Consider the following 14,584-nt stretch of genomic DNA (forward strand, 5'->3'; position numbering starts at 1 on the left):
GATGCCAGGGTGCAGAAGGAAACACCCAGGAGACACCATGGCTGAGAAGGGAAGGACCTCAAGGGCAAGCCTGAGGCAACCGAAGGAGGAGCAGTCACAGTTATGATGAAAGCAGGCAGTGGCCAGCTGGTGACCACAGCTCAGGGGTCCAGCTCAAGGAAAATGAAAATGTGCCCTGGGTTTAGTGACCTTGTGTTCATCATCCATGACTTTACAAAGAGCTACTTCAGCAGAGGGATGGGGCAGAAGCCACAACGGAGGGGCTGATGAGTGAGGCGCATGTGACGAAATGGGGAACATGTGTGCGTGTATGTGTGTGCATGTGTGTGCACGTGTGTGTATGTGTGTGCATATGTGTATGTGTGTGCAAGTGTGTGTGTGTGTGTGTGGTCACAAAGGGAAGGGGAGAACAAGGCAGCAGGTGGGGCTCATTTTTGGTGGGTGATGTGATAAACTGGACTGGTCCAGTCTCAGCCAAGGGAAGGGGGAAATGTTAGGCACAAGAAAGGGCAGGGATGGCAAAGACTTCCTGAGAAGTCAGAAGGGATCCTGTGCAGGAGCGGGAACTGGCTTAACCAGAGGAAAAGCCCTCAACTGAGAAGGGGTCAGGAGGAAAGGTCTGTGGTTTGACCCGAGGTTCGGACATTTTGAGAGATTTCTCACTTCTATTTTTCTTTAAAATAACAGCAAAGAGAGAGGAGGGGTGTGAGGGAGCCACAGGTCTGTGGAAAGTGGAGGAGGAGGCAAAGCTAGTGGGGAGGTGTTTCCTGCAGTTTCTGTGCAGTGCAGAGGGCCTGGGTGATCCTGGGGACTGATGGGGCATGGGCTGCCCTCGTACTGTGGAGGGACTCTCACCAGGGGGCTCAGCAGTCGGGGGTAGCCATGGAGAAGGAGAAAGCTGTCAGTGGGATTTCTCCAGGGCTGGCACTTTGCCAGGTGAATACCACAAAAATGCCAAGGGAGTGTAGGGAATTGCGAACAAGTTGTAGGCACCATGGACTATGGTGGGAAAAGAAGACTAGAGGGGCTGATGGTGGCCCGGAGAGGTCAGGGAGATTTCTCCAGGAACAGCATTCTAGGCTGAGGGAGAATAAGTGCCCAGGCTGTGGATGGGGGTCTGTTTGGTGGGTTTGTGGCTGGTAGCAAGAAGCCAGCATGGCAGGAACTGAGTGACTGAGACCAGGGACAGGAAATGCCTATGGGAGCCAGCCAGGGGCCAGGCCAAGCAGGGATCTTATTCTAAATGTGACAAGAAGCCACAGGAGGGTTTTAAATAGATCAGTCTGGCTGCAGTGTGGAGATAGGCTGAATGGAGAGGAGTGGAAGCTTCCAGATAGGAGGCTACTGTGGTACTCCAGGTGGAGGGTGGAAAGTGGCCAGATTTGGAAGGCACTGTGGGTTGTTGATGAGTTTGCAGACACCTGGGATGTGGGGGGTGACCCCACATGGATGGGAAGGATGACCCCAAGGCTTCTGGTCTCAGCACCTGGTGCCATGTACTGGGTGCATAACTGAGAGGTGGGCCCTGAATCCACCCCATCCACTCTCTGGGCCCACTCACTGCCCATGCCTGCCTTTGACCAAGAGCCTCCTTCTCAGGCATCTTCTATTCCCTTGCTGTCTGGGCAGCTATAGCCTCCTGGTTTTGTTGGAGTCTGGAAAAGCCTCCAATCTGCTGCTGCTGCTTCATGGACTCCCCACATTCCCTCTCTGCAGCTCTAAGTTATCTTCCTCTGGCGGATTCCCCGGGAACACTGTCTGTCTTTCATAAGAGCTCAGGGATGACATTTATTGGCTGTTTTCAACTCTTTCCCCCCTTTCCTCTGGAGTTATGCTCCATCCTAGTCTTTTTACTTACGACAGCCAAAGTGAAACTTTCAAAATATACATTTGTACATGTTACCCCCGGCCCCACCCTAAAAGGCCTCACACAGCTTCTCATTCCTCTTTGGGAAAGACAAAACTCCTTGATGCAGCCTATGGTGCCCCTGATCCTGCCCTGCCCGGCCTGCCAGCCTCACCCTGAACCATGCTCCATCCACTCCAGCTGCCCTGGCCTTCCCTCAGGCTTTGGACTCACCACACTGCATCCCACCTCTGGGCCTTTGCATAGGCTGTGCTCTCTGCCTAGGCTGCCCTTTCATCTCCTCTTTACCTGGATAAATACTCACCCTTCAGGTCTCAGTTCAATCATCAATTTTTCAAGAAAGCACTCTTGCTTTCCCAGATTAGTTCAGGTATGCCCCGTTATAGATGCTCACCACCACCAGATGGCTCTCCTTTCTTGCACTTCTCATAATTACAATTTTATATGCACTTATGTGAAGTGCATGATAAATTCCATGAGGGAAGCATGATATGCGCTCAATAAATACTTGAGTGAGTGACTGAATGAATGAATGAATGAATGAATGAATGTGTCTCTCACATCTGTTCTCTTTACTCCATTCCTTACCTTCCCACCCTAGTACAGGTCTTTACCATTCCTGGTCTGTGGAACCAACTTCCCTGCTCCACTCCCCATGGAGCTATCTTCACAAACCCCACTTATAACTGCTCAGCATCCTTCAGTGGTTCCTGCTGGGTATAGAGGGAAGTCTAATCTCCTTTTCTTGGACTCCAACACTCCTGAGATGCAGTTCTCCCCCCTCATTCCTGGCCTGCAGGTTCCCTGAACCTCTGGAGCATTAAACATCTTCATTCCTGGCTGGTTTATTTCACTCCAAGCAGCTTTACTTTGCTACAGGACTATTTCTGGATGGTCAGTCTTGGAGAGAAAGCCCGCATCCACCATGAACCTTGGGTCCCTCTATGGTGCCAGGGCCACTTCCAGGTGCCTCAGATAAGGTTCAATGAACACTTTTGGGATTCACATCCAACCCACATTTATTGAATGCCCTCTATGTGCCAGACACAACCAAATTTATTTTTAAATTTTTCACAGCAGTTCTGAAAAGTAGGTATTATTTTCCACAATTTTATATTGAAGAAATCAAGTTTCACAAAGGGATTTGTTTGGAGTCAAATGACAAGTGGTTGGCATTCTTGGGACTACATTCAGCCTCTTCCCCCAGCTCGTGCTGCCTCCTGCCCGCCCTGCAGTGGAGAGTGAGAGGGTGGGGTGCTGTAGGGACCGTGGACTGGCTGTGGGGAGCTGTCTGCAGAAAGGGGAGGACTGCCAATCCAGGGGCAAGAGTAGAATGGAGGAGCTAGGCTCAACCTGATAAATGGCATCTACAAAAAACCCACAGCTAACATTATATTAAATGAAGAAAGATTGAAAGATTTTCCCCCAAAGATCAGGAAAAAGACAAGAATTCCCACTGTCACCACTTCTGTTCAACAGTAGACTGGAAGTTCTAGCCACGGCAATTAGGGAAGAAAAAGAAAATGGGAAACTGTCTTCATTTGCATGATTCTATATATAGAAAATCCTAAGGAATCCACCAACACACACACACGCACACACACACACAAATTATTAGAACAAATGATTTCAGGCTGAACGCAGTGGCTCATGCCTATAATCCCAGCACTTCGGGAGGTGGAGGCAGGCGGATCACCTGAGGTCAGGAGTTCAAGACCAGCCTGGCCAACATGGTGGAACCCCATCTCTACTAAAAATACAAAAATTAGCCGGGCATGGTGGCACATGCCTATAATCCCAGCTACTAGAGAGGCTGAGGCATGAGAATTGCTTGAGCCCAGGAGGCGGAGGTTGTAGTGAGCCGAGACTGCACCACTGCTCTCCAGCCTGGGCGATAGAGGGAGACTCTGTGTGAAAAAAAAAAAAAAAGAACCAATGAGTTCGGCAATGTGGCAGGGTACAAGACTGAGATACAAAAATCTATTATATTTCTATACACTAGCAATGAACAATCTGAAAGTGAAATTAAGAAAACAATTCCATTTATAATGACATCAAAAAGAATAAGATACCTAGGAACAAAAGAAGTGCAAGATTTGTAGTGGAAAACTACAAAACAATCTTGAAGGAAATTAAAGGTCTAAATAAGTGGGAAAATAGTGGAAAACTCAATATTGTTGATATGAACCCTGAGCAGATCTACAGATTCAACACAATGCCTATCAAAATTCCAGGTATTTTGTAGAAATTAACAAGCTAGTCCTAAAATTCATATGGAAATGCAAGGAACACAGAATAGCCAAAATATCCTGATTAAAGAAGAACAGGCCTGGTGCAGTGGTTCATGCCTGTAGTACCAGCACTTTGGGAGGCCAAGGCAGGTGGATTGCATGAGCCCAGGAGTTGGAGACCAGCCTGGGCAGTATGGTGAAACCCGTTGTCTACAAAAATACAAAAACTAGCCAGTTGTGGTAGCATGGGGCTGTAGTCATAGCTACTCAGAAGGCTGAGGTGGGAGGATCAATTGAGCCCGGGAGGTCAAGGCTGCAGTGAGCCATGTTCACATGACTGTTACTCCAGCCTGGGTGACAGAGTGAGACCTTGGCTCAATAAACAAACAAACAAAAAACAAAGATGGAAGACCCATTCTGCCTGATTTCAAAACTTACTACAAAGCTACAGTAAACAAGACAGTATGGTCAATAGTAGGCAGGTGCTATTAAAAAAATAATAAAAAATAAAACCAGTGTGGCATTGCCATGAGGTTAGACATACAGATAGAATTGAGAGTCTGGAGGATTCTGAAAAGACAGAATAGTCTTTTCAACGAATGTTGTATACCAAATGGATATCCACATACAAATGAATGAATGTGAACCCCTTCCTTACGCCATACTCAAAGTGGATTGTAGAAACATAGTGGAACCTAATTTCTAGAAGAAAATTAAAAATTAGCCAGGTGTAATGGCACATGACTGTAGTCCTAGCTACTCGGAGGCTGAGGCTGGAGGATCACTTGAGCTCAGGAGGCCATGGCTGCAGTGAGCCATGATCATGCCACTGCACTTCAGTCTGGGTGACAGAGTGAGACCCTGTCTTAAAAAATAAGTGGATTGTAGACTTGAATGTGAGAGCTAAAACTATACAACTCCCATAAGAAAACAAAGGAGTAAATCTTAGTGCCCTTAGGCTTAGTGATGGTTTCTTGGATATAGCACCAAAAATATGGCAACAAAAGAAATAGCTAAATTGGACATCATCAAAATTGAAAACTTTTTTGCTTCAAAGGACACCATTAAAAACTGAAAATATGACCGGGCACAGTGGCTCATGCCTGTAATCCCAGCACTCTGGGAGGCCGAGGAGGCCGGATCAACTGAGGTCAGGAGTTTGGGACCAGCCTGGCCAACATGGTGAAACCCCATCTCTACTAAAAATACAAAAATTAGCCAGGCATGGTGGTGAGCACCTATAATAATCCCAGCTACTTGGGAGGCTGAGGCAGGAGAATCACTTGAACCTGGGAGGCGGAGGTTGCAGTGAGCTGAGATTGTGCCATTGCACTCCAGCCTGGGCAACAAGAGTGAAACTCCATCTCAAAAACAAACAACAAAAAAACACCACACACACGAAATGAAAATATAACCCTAGAATGGGAGAAAATATTTGCAAATTATATGTTCAACAAGGAACTGGTATGCAGAATATATAAAAATTCTTACAACTCAGTAATAAAAAGATGAAATATTTTAAGACGACCAAAGAATTTGAATAGGCATTTCTCTATGGAAGACATGCAAATGGCCCATAAGCATATGAAAAGATATGCAGCATCATTAGACATCGGGGAAATGCAAATCAAAACTACAATGAAATGCCACTTCACCTCCACTAGGATTACTATAAACAAAAAGACATAATAACAAGTGTTGTCCTTTTGGCTTAGGATTGACTTGGCAATGCGGGCTCTTTTTTGGTTCCATATGAACTTTAAAGTAGTTTTTTCCAGTTCTGTGAAAAAAGTCATTGGTAGCTTGATGGGGATGGCATTGAATCTGTAAATTACCTTGGGCAGTATGGCCATTTTCATGATATTGATTCTTCCTACCCATGAGCATGGAGTGTTCTTCCATTTGTTTGTATCCTCTTTTATTTCATTGAGCAGTGGTTTGTAGTTCTCCTTGAAGAGGTCCTTCATGTCCCTTGTAAGTTGGATTCCTAGGTATTTTATTCTCTTTGAAGCAATTGTGAATGGGAGTTCACCCATGATTTGGCTCTCTGTCTGTCTGCTATTGATGTATAAGAATTCTTGTGATTTTTGTACATTGATTTTGTATCCTAAGACTTTGCTGAAGTTGCTTATCAGCTTAAGGAGATTTTGGGCTGAGATGATGGCGTTTTCTAGGTATACAACCATGTCATCTGCAAACAGGGACAATTTGACCTCCTCTTTTCTGAATTGAATACCTTTTATTTCCTTCTCCTGCCTGATTGCCCTGGCCAGAACTTCCAACACTATGTTGAATAGGAGTGGTGAGAGAGGGCATCCCTGTCTTGTGCCAGTTTTCAAAAGGAATGCTTCCAGTTTTTGCCCATTCAGTATGATATTGGCTGTGGCTTTGTCATAGATAGCACAGCTGAAGGCATCACGCTACCTGACTTCAAACCATACTACAAGGCTACAGTATCCAAAACAGCATGATACTGGTACCAAAACAGAGATATAGACCAACGGAACAGAACAGAGCCCTCAGAAATAATGCCACATATCTACAACCATCTGATCTTTGACAAACCTGACAAAAACAAGAAATGGGGAAAGGATTCCCTATTTAATAAATGGTGCTGGGAAGACTGGCTAGCCATACGTAGAAAACTGAAACTGGATCCCTTCCTTACACCTATACAAAAATTAATTCAAGATGGATTAAAGACTTAAATATTAGACCTAAAACCATAAAAACCCTAGAAGAAAGCCTAGGCAATACCATTCAGGACATAGGCATGGACAAGGGCTTCATATCTAAAACACCAAAAGAAATGGCAACAAAAGCCAAAATTGACAAATGGGATCTAATTAAACTAAACAGCTTCTGCACAGCAAAAGAAACTACCATCAGAGTGAACAGGCAACCTACAGGATGGGAGAAAATTTTTGCAATCTACTCATCTGACAAAGGGCTAATATCCAGAATCTACAATGAACTCCAACAAATTTACAAGAAAAAAACAAACAACCCCATCAAAAAGTGGGCAAAGGATATGAACAGACACTTCTTGAAAGAAGACATTTATGCAGCCAAAAGACATATGAAAAAATGCTCATCATCACTGGCCATCAGAGAAATGCAAATCAAAACCACAACGAGATACCATCTCACACCAGTTAGAATGGCGATCATTAAAAAGTCAGGAAACAACAGGTGCTGGAGAGGACGTGGAGAAACAGGAACACTTTTACACTGTTGGTGGGACTGTAAACCAGTTCAACCATTGTGGAAGTCAGTGTGGCGATTCCTCAGGGATCTAGAACTAGAAATGCCATTTGACCCAGCCATCCCATTACTGGGTATATACCAAAAGGATTATAAATCATGCTGCTATAAAGACACATGCACACATATATTTATTGCAGCACTATTCACAATATCAAACACTTGGAACCAAGCCAAATGTCCAGCAATGATAGACTGGATTAAGAAAATGTGGCACATATACACCATGGAATACTATGTAGCCATAAAAAATGATGAGTTCATGTCCTTTGTTGGGACATGGATGAAGCTGGAAACCATCATTCTCAGCAAACATCTCAAGGACAAAAAACCAAACACCGCATGTTCTCATTCATAGGTGGGAATTGAACAATGAGAACACATGGACACAGGAAGGGGAACATCACACTCTGGGGACTGTTGTGGGGTGGGGGGAGGGGGGAGGGATAGCATTAGGAGATATACTTAATGTTAAATGATGAGTTAATGGATGCAGCACACCAACATGGCACATGTATACATATGTAACTAACCTGCACGTTGTGCATATGTACCCTAAAACTTAAAGTATAATTAAAAAAAATTAGTGTTGTTTGGGATGTGGAAAACTTGGAACCCTCATACATTGCTGGTGGGAACATAAATTGGTGCTGGTGCCTTAAAATGTCAAACATAGTTATGACCCAGCAATTCCATACCTACGTATATACCCAAGAGAAATGAAAACATATGTCCATGCAAAAACTTATACATGGATGTTCATAGCAGCATTATTCATAATATCCCACAAGTGGGATATTATTAGCTATATTTAGTTATAAAATAGCCCAAAGTGGAAATAACCTAAATGTTTATAAATTGATGAATGGATAAATATAAAATATGTTCTAGGTAAGGTGCGGTGGCTCATGCCTGTAATGCCAACATTTCGGAGGCTGAAGTGGGAGGATTGCTTGAGGCCAGGAGCTTGAGACCAGCCTGGGCAATATAGGGAGACCCCATATCTACACAAAATTAAGAAATTAGCCTGGTGTGATGGCATGCACCTGTAGTGCCAGCTACTCAGGAAGCTGCGGTGGGAAGATCACTTGAGCCCTGGAGGTGGAGGCTGTAGTAAGCCATGGTTGCACTACTTCACTCCAGCTGGCTGACAGAGTGAGACCCTGTCTCAAAAAAAAAAAGAAGTGTTCTACCTACATAATGGAATATTATGTGGCATTAAAAAGGGAATGAGTTACTGATACATGCTACAACATGGATAAACCTTGAAAACATCATACTAAATGAAAGAAGCCAGTCACAAAGACCACATATTTTATAATTCCATTGATAGGAAATGTTTAGGATAGACAAATCTATAGAGTCAGAAAGTAGATTAGTGGTTGCTGGAGCTGGGAAGAGGATGGGAATGAAGAGTGACTGCTAATGGGACTGAGTTTCTTTTTGAGGTGGCAAAAATGTTCTACTTAGGTTATGCTAATTGTTCCACGATTCTGTGAATACAATAAAATGCACTGAACTGTATACTTTAATGGGTGACTTATATATGAATTACATCTCAATAAAGCTGTTTTTTAAAAAAAGGTCACAGAGCCCTAAACAGTTTTGTAGAAGTGAGAGGAGATGGACATGGCGGAAGGCCCTGGACACACATCTTTATCCCCTTGTGTGGCTACTTGCAGTTCCCACCAAACCAGACCCATCTCTTTGTCCCCAGAGGTGAAGTCCAGTGGACCTTGGTTTTTCACTTTAAGACCAGTTTTGGGGTCAAGGCTATTTCAACATGGCAGGTAGTAAGAGTTTAATAAATGCTTGGTGAATGAACCTACATTGCATCCATGTACAGGTCACCAGAAGTACTTAAGGCTGGAGCAGTCTCCAGGGCTGGGGAGGGGATCTCAGCAGGTTTTTAAAGGAAGGGACAGAACTTAAGAGCTCCTAAAATGTTCCTTCAGAAAAACCCTGAGTCCAGAGGAGAGTTAACTCATCCCTAACATACAGTGAGAAAAGTCTCATGTTTTCTTTAAATTCTTGTGCTGTATGCATCCTACTCAATATTTCCAGCTTGTTTTAATTTAAAAATACTGTAAATTGCCATTCAGTAAAACGGATGCTTCAGGGAGTTGTGCTGTTTATTCTTGCATCCTGGAATACCTGTGGGTGTATACTGCTATGTTGCCTCACAGGAGCTCAGTCAACAAATACCCTGAGTGCCCACTGTGTGCTTGGCGCGAGGGGTGCTGTTGCCAATGCAGGATCTGCCCTCATGGGACTTTCAGTTGAGAAATGAGTGCATAGCCCCTAGGAGCAGAAAGAGCTTGGTGGAGAGGACAGAATTATAGGGGGCAGAGTTTGGAAGCTCATAAGAACATTGCCTTAAATGAAGACCAACATTTATGCTCAGTGTTTTACTAGCAAAAAGTTGAAAACTGCCTAAATGTCTAATAGTGGAATGGCTAAACAAATTATGGTGTTACCATGTAGTAGGATATTCTGTAGCTATTTAATAATACAAGACAATAAAGGAAAAGGCTTATGATGAAATTTTATGTAAATAATCTTCAAAAAAACTATATATAGCATGGTCTCAACATGTAAAACATACTCAGAAAAAATACCAGCATAGAATGCCCCAAATGCTAGTTGACGTTGGAGGGTAGAATTATGGGGGGATTTCTCTCTCTCTCCCCAAATTTTCTGCAGTAAGTCTGGGTTATGTTATTAATAAACATCACATCTTTGATGCAGGAAGGCTAATGTGCAGCTGCATGTGGGGGCAGGGCTAGAGATGAACTTGGAGTAGGGGCTACAGAGTAGACCGGGGAGGAAGGGCTAGAGATGGAGATGCGGGTGCCATCTTCCTACAGGAGAGGTCAAAACAAACCCTGAGTGGTCACTGAGGGAGCCCGTGAAGAAACCGCAGAGGTCTGAGGAGTCTCGGAGGGCAGGAGGAGGAATTGGAGTCAGGGATGAGGAGAGTTCAAGTGTCATGGAGCTGGGCAGGGATTCTAGGCAGAGTAATATCTAGAAATCCTTGGAAGTCAAGGAGAGAGGTTGAAGGAGGAGCCCTCAGTGTAAAACCTTGTCTCCTTCCTACAGTGGTGAGGTTAGATTTAAATGAGATATAGGAGAGTGATTAGCTATGCAGGCTCTGGAGTTGGGCAGACCAGTTCAAACCTCAGTTTCAGAACTTACAGATAAGTGACCTTGGAAATACTTTCTTAGCTCTCTGAAACTGTTTCCCCATCTGTTAAATGGAAACAATAGAAACCATTAGGTTATTTTTTGGATTAGATGAATAATGCATGGAAAGTGCTTTGCATAATGCTTGGCACATATATGTACTACTATTTTTTTAAGAGACAGAATCTTACTTAGTCACCCATAGCTCATGTGACCTCAAACTTCTAGACTCAAATGATCCTCTGTCACTTCAGCCTCCACCATGCCTAATTAAAAAAAAATTTTTTTCTAAAGATAGGGTCTTGCTATGCTGCCCAGGCTGACTGTGTACTAACTGGATGATGTCTATTATTATTGGTTTACTACAGTTGTTAATATTATGCAAAATATCTTTGATCTATAAAGAGCTCCTCCTGGTCCTTTGGGCAGGGCTTTCTGAGGGGAAGACGACCTCTGGGATGCTCATCCTGCCCTCTTCCCCTCTCATCCCCAGCTGTCCCCTCTGCCACCATGAGGAACATTTTCAAAAGGAACCAGGAGCCTATTGTGGCTCCTGCCACCACTACCGTCATGATACCCGTTAGACCCATGGACAACTCCACCGAGAGTGGGGGTGCTGGGTAGAGCCAGGAGGACATGTTTGCCAAACTGAAGGAGAAGTTCTTCAATGAGATAAACAAGATTCCCTGTGAGTGCCCCTGGTGGCTGAGAGGTTAGGGCAAGTCTAGAGTCTGGGAGAGGTGAAGAAGGGTGGGGATACCACTGGGATGTGATTGGCTGGGCTCTTTCCTAATGCTTAGATTTCAGGCTGGGTTTTTGGAGAGCCCCTGCAGGAATTGGGGAGGGGAAAGAAGGGTTTGCCACTAATGTGGCAAGCAAGGGGGTTTATGTGCATCAACTTCTCAGGGGAAGAAAAGTTCTTATAACTTAAAAAACTGTCCAAAGATGAAACCAAAAGGCGATGAAAAATTATGAAATATAAGTTACTATTCAAGTTTGCCAATAATACTTTGAAATTTATTTTGCAAGATAGAAAATAAAAGCCCTCTCTGCTTTTGAATTTCTGGCAGAGGCTGTATAGGAGACCCTAGACATGCAGTTTAAGGGGGAGCAGCCACACTAGTGGGAGATGGTGCTTCAGAACCACAGAGAGCAGCCCAGGACCCATCCCCAGTTGGGTTTTGCAAAGCCCAGCAGCAGTCTAGGTCTAGACTCAATCTTAAGTCCACTCCATGGACCCACAGCTGGAGCGGCAAATGAAAACCACCCAGAACCTGGTGGACTCCTACATGGCCATTGTCCACAAGACCGTGTGGGACCTCATGGTTGGTGTCACACCCAAGACCATCATGCACATCATGATCAACAATGTGCATGCACCGCCTCATAGGGGCAGGCGGCTCCTGTGGCACTGGGGATGCAGGTGGCCATGTTGGCCTGGGGGAGATGCTGACCAGCCCTATGGGACCAGGTCCAGGGAGGGAGGCATGGTCCAGACCAGAGCTGTCTCATAGAAATACAACGTGGGACGGGGGACAGTGGCCCATGCCTGTAATCCCAGCATTTTGGGAGGCCAAGGCAAGAGGATAGCTTGAACCCAGGAGTTCGAGACCAGCTTGGGCAACATAGTGAGACCTGGTCTCTAAACAAAAATTTTTAAAAATAGCTGGGCTTGGTGGTGGCAATTGCCTATAGTCTTAGCTACTCGACAAACTGACTTTGGAGGATCACTTTGAGCCCAAGAGATTGAGGCTACAGTGAGTGGTGATCTTGCCCACTGTACTCTAGCCCAGCGACACAGTGAGATCCTATCTCCAAAAAAACATTTTTAAGAAATTGAGTAGACTGGTGTCCTGGTGGCATGATAGGTCCTGGGTCCCCTCCCAGATCTGTGACCTTGGACAGGTGACTTTTCCTTTGGATCTGTGTCCCTATCTGAGTGAGAAAAGGACAGTGGGGAGGCAGATCTTTGAGTCTCAGCAGTGTAGAAGCCACATCTGAAAAGCCATACTCAGGGCTCCAAGTCCAGCACACAGTCCCAGCAGGGCCCGGCAGGAGGCCAGGGCAGCACAGGCATCAGGTCCCAACCTCCTTCCCTCTTTGCCCACTCTCAGACCAAGGAGTTCATCTTCTCAGAGCTGCTGTCCAACCTGTACTCACGTGGGGACCAGAACACGCTGATGGAAGAGTCGGCAGAGCAAGCACAGTGGCACGATGAGATACTGTGCATGTACCACGTGCTGAAGGAGGCACTCAGCATCATCATCAACACAACCACCATCAGCACACACATGGGGGCCCATGGACAACTCCTGGCTGCAGGTGCAGAGCGTCCTTGCCAGATGCAGGTACCAAGGCTGGCTCCCACGGCCCCAAAGCCCCCCAGCCCCCAAGGCTGAGCCTGGGGACTCTTGAAACAGGCTCCGTGCCCAAGCTGGTAGACTTGGGTGCTCCCTGGAGCCATCACAGAGCTCATGGTTTATGGTGTAAGGGCTGAGAGCTTGGAGGGGGTTGTGTGTGGGGCTGTACTTTGAGGCGGCCAGAAGCCTAGGATAGTCCTCCTGGGCACACCGTACCTGTTGGGCAGACTGAGTCATACTGCCAGGGCAGGGCATTCAGCTCCCAGCCTGGGAGTGCTGAGAGCCAAATCCACTGCAGAGCAGGGGTGATAGTCAGGGTCCTACCTCATCTATCTGTCGGCAATCCAGTGGTGATCTAGTACAAAACCTTGAGAGATCCATACACATGGTCAACCCACAACACACCTCACAGGCCAGGCAGGAAACACAGGCCCCTTCCCTCACTCCCAGGTACCATCATAGCTGCTAGGGTGTGACTGAAGGCAGGGTCCCTGGCCCCCGCTGAAGCACTATTGCCAGCCAGCAGGCTCACTGACCTTGGCGTGTTGCTCCTAGAGGTCACCTCTGCTATTCAGCCAAGGGGACCACAGTGCCTGCTGGCCCAGCTGACCTCCAACCAGCAAGCCCACCCACCTCCCCTGCCATGGACTCTCCCTCTTCTGCTTTTCCCAGCAGGAAGGGCCCAGCCTCACCTATGTGACCTGCAACCCCCAAGCTGAGGCTCCCCTCTTAGACTTATAAGTCTATAGCCAGTGACATCCAGCTGCCTGCCCTTTTCCTCCCCCAGGGACCCTTCAAGCGTTCCTGGGCTTTCTGACCACCCAGAGGGGGCTCCGGCGATCACTCCAGCCATCCATCCCTTTTAGCTTCATCATCCTGGTTCAAGCAGCGTTCCTTCTCTATCAGGCCTGGTGGCTGTTGCGTTGGGCTCCCCAAGTCAAGAGATGGCCCTGGACAAGTGGGTTGGAAGACAGGGTGACCAGAGAAGAGGGAAGCCCAAAGGGGCTGAGCATCAGTCTTAACAGTGGGTGCACTTGGTGCCGTGGAAGAGGCCAGCATGTGTGGGGTGGGGAGGGCTGCCACAGCCCCCAGGCACTACCTGTGAAACTCCGGCTCCTCCCTCTGTCTTCCTCCCCTTTCCCTTCCAACCCCTCTTTTCCAGGAACCTTGCCACACCCGCACGTGCGCCCTTCCCTCCCTGGCCCTCCCACAGCTGCTGTGGCACACCTGTGCTCTGCACTTGCCTCACCAGCTCTCTGCTCGCTTTTCTCTCTCCTGTTTTCTCTCTGCTTTCTCTCCAACTGCCAGCCGATCGGGTCAGGCAAGTCCATCCCGTCCTGAGAGCCCTAGGCCCCCCTTTGACCTCTAAACAGATCCCTCCTCTTCTCGGAGACCTCCCTTTCCATGCCTGCCTGGGTAGCTGTTCTGTGACTTGGCAGTGGCTCCCCCAGCCCCAAAGCCAGCCTCCTTCATCTGTGACTTAGTCTGTTGTAGTGGTGGGCTGAGACATCCAGGTGTGACCATTGCTGAAAACTTGTGCCCCCCTCTGTGGTATGCCCCTGCCCTGTTCTAGAAATATCTATAAATACCCATATATATACATATATATATATGTATACACACACACACATACACACACACCCCTACATGTGGCCGACCGCCTTGCCTCTAGCGCTGGG

At 46.5% G+C, this 14,584-nt stretch overlaps 1 pseudogene across 1 annotated transcript; it reads left to right on the forward strand.

Moving 5' to 3' along the window:
- Window positions 1–11,181: 11,181 nt before the first annotated feature.
- LOC103889709 (putative GED domain-containing protein DNM1P34) lies at window positions 11,182–12,806 on the forward strand (annotated as a pseudogene). Its single transcript, XR_008513490.1, has 3 exons — window positions 11,182–11,257; window positions 11,770–11,915; window positions 12,660–12,806. The product of XR_008513490.1 is annotated as a putative GED domain-containing protein DNM1P34 (transcript).
- Window positions 12,807–14,584: the final 1,778 nt, after the last annotated feature.

The sequence above is a fragment of the Pongo abelii genome, chromosome 16 (assembly GCF_028885655.2).
Source record: "Pongo abelii isolate AG06213 chromosome 16, NHGRI_mPonAbe1-v2.0_pri, whole genome shotgun sequence".
NCBI classification, from domain to species: domain Eukaryota; kingdom Metazoa; phylum Chordata; class Mammalia; order Primates; family Hominidae; genus Pongo; species Pongo abelii.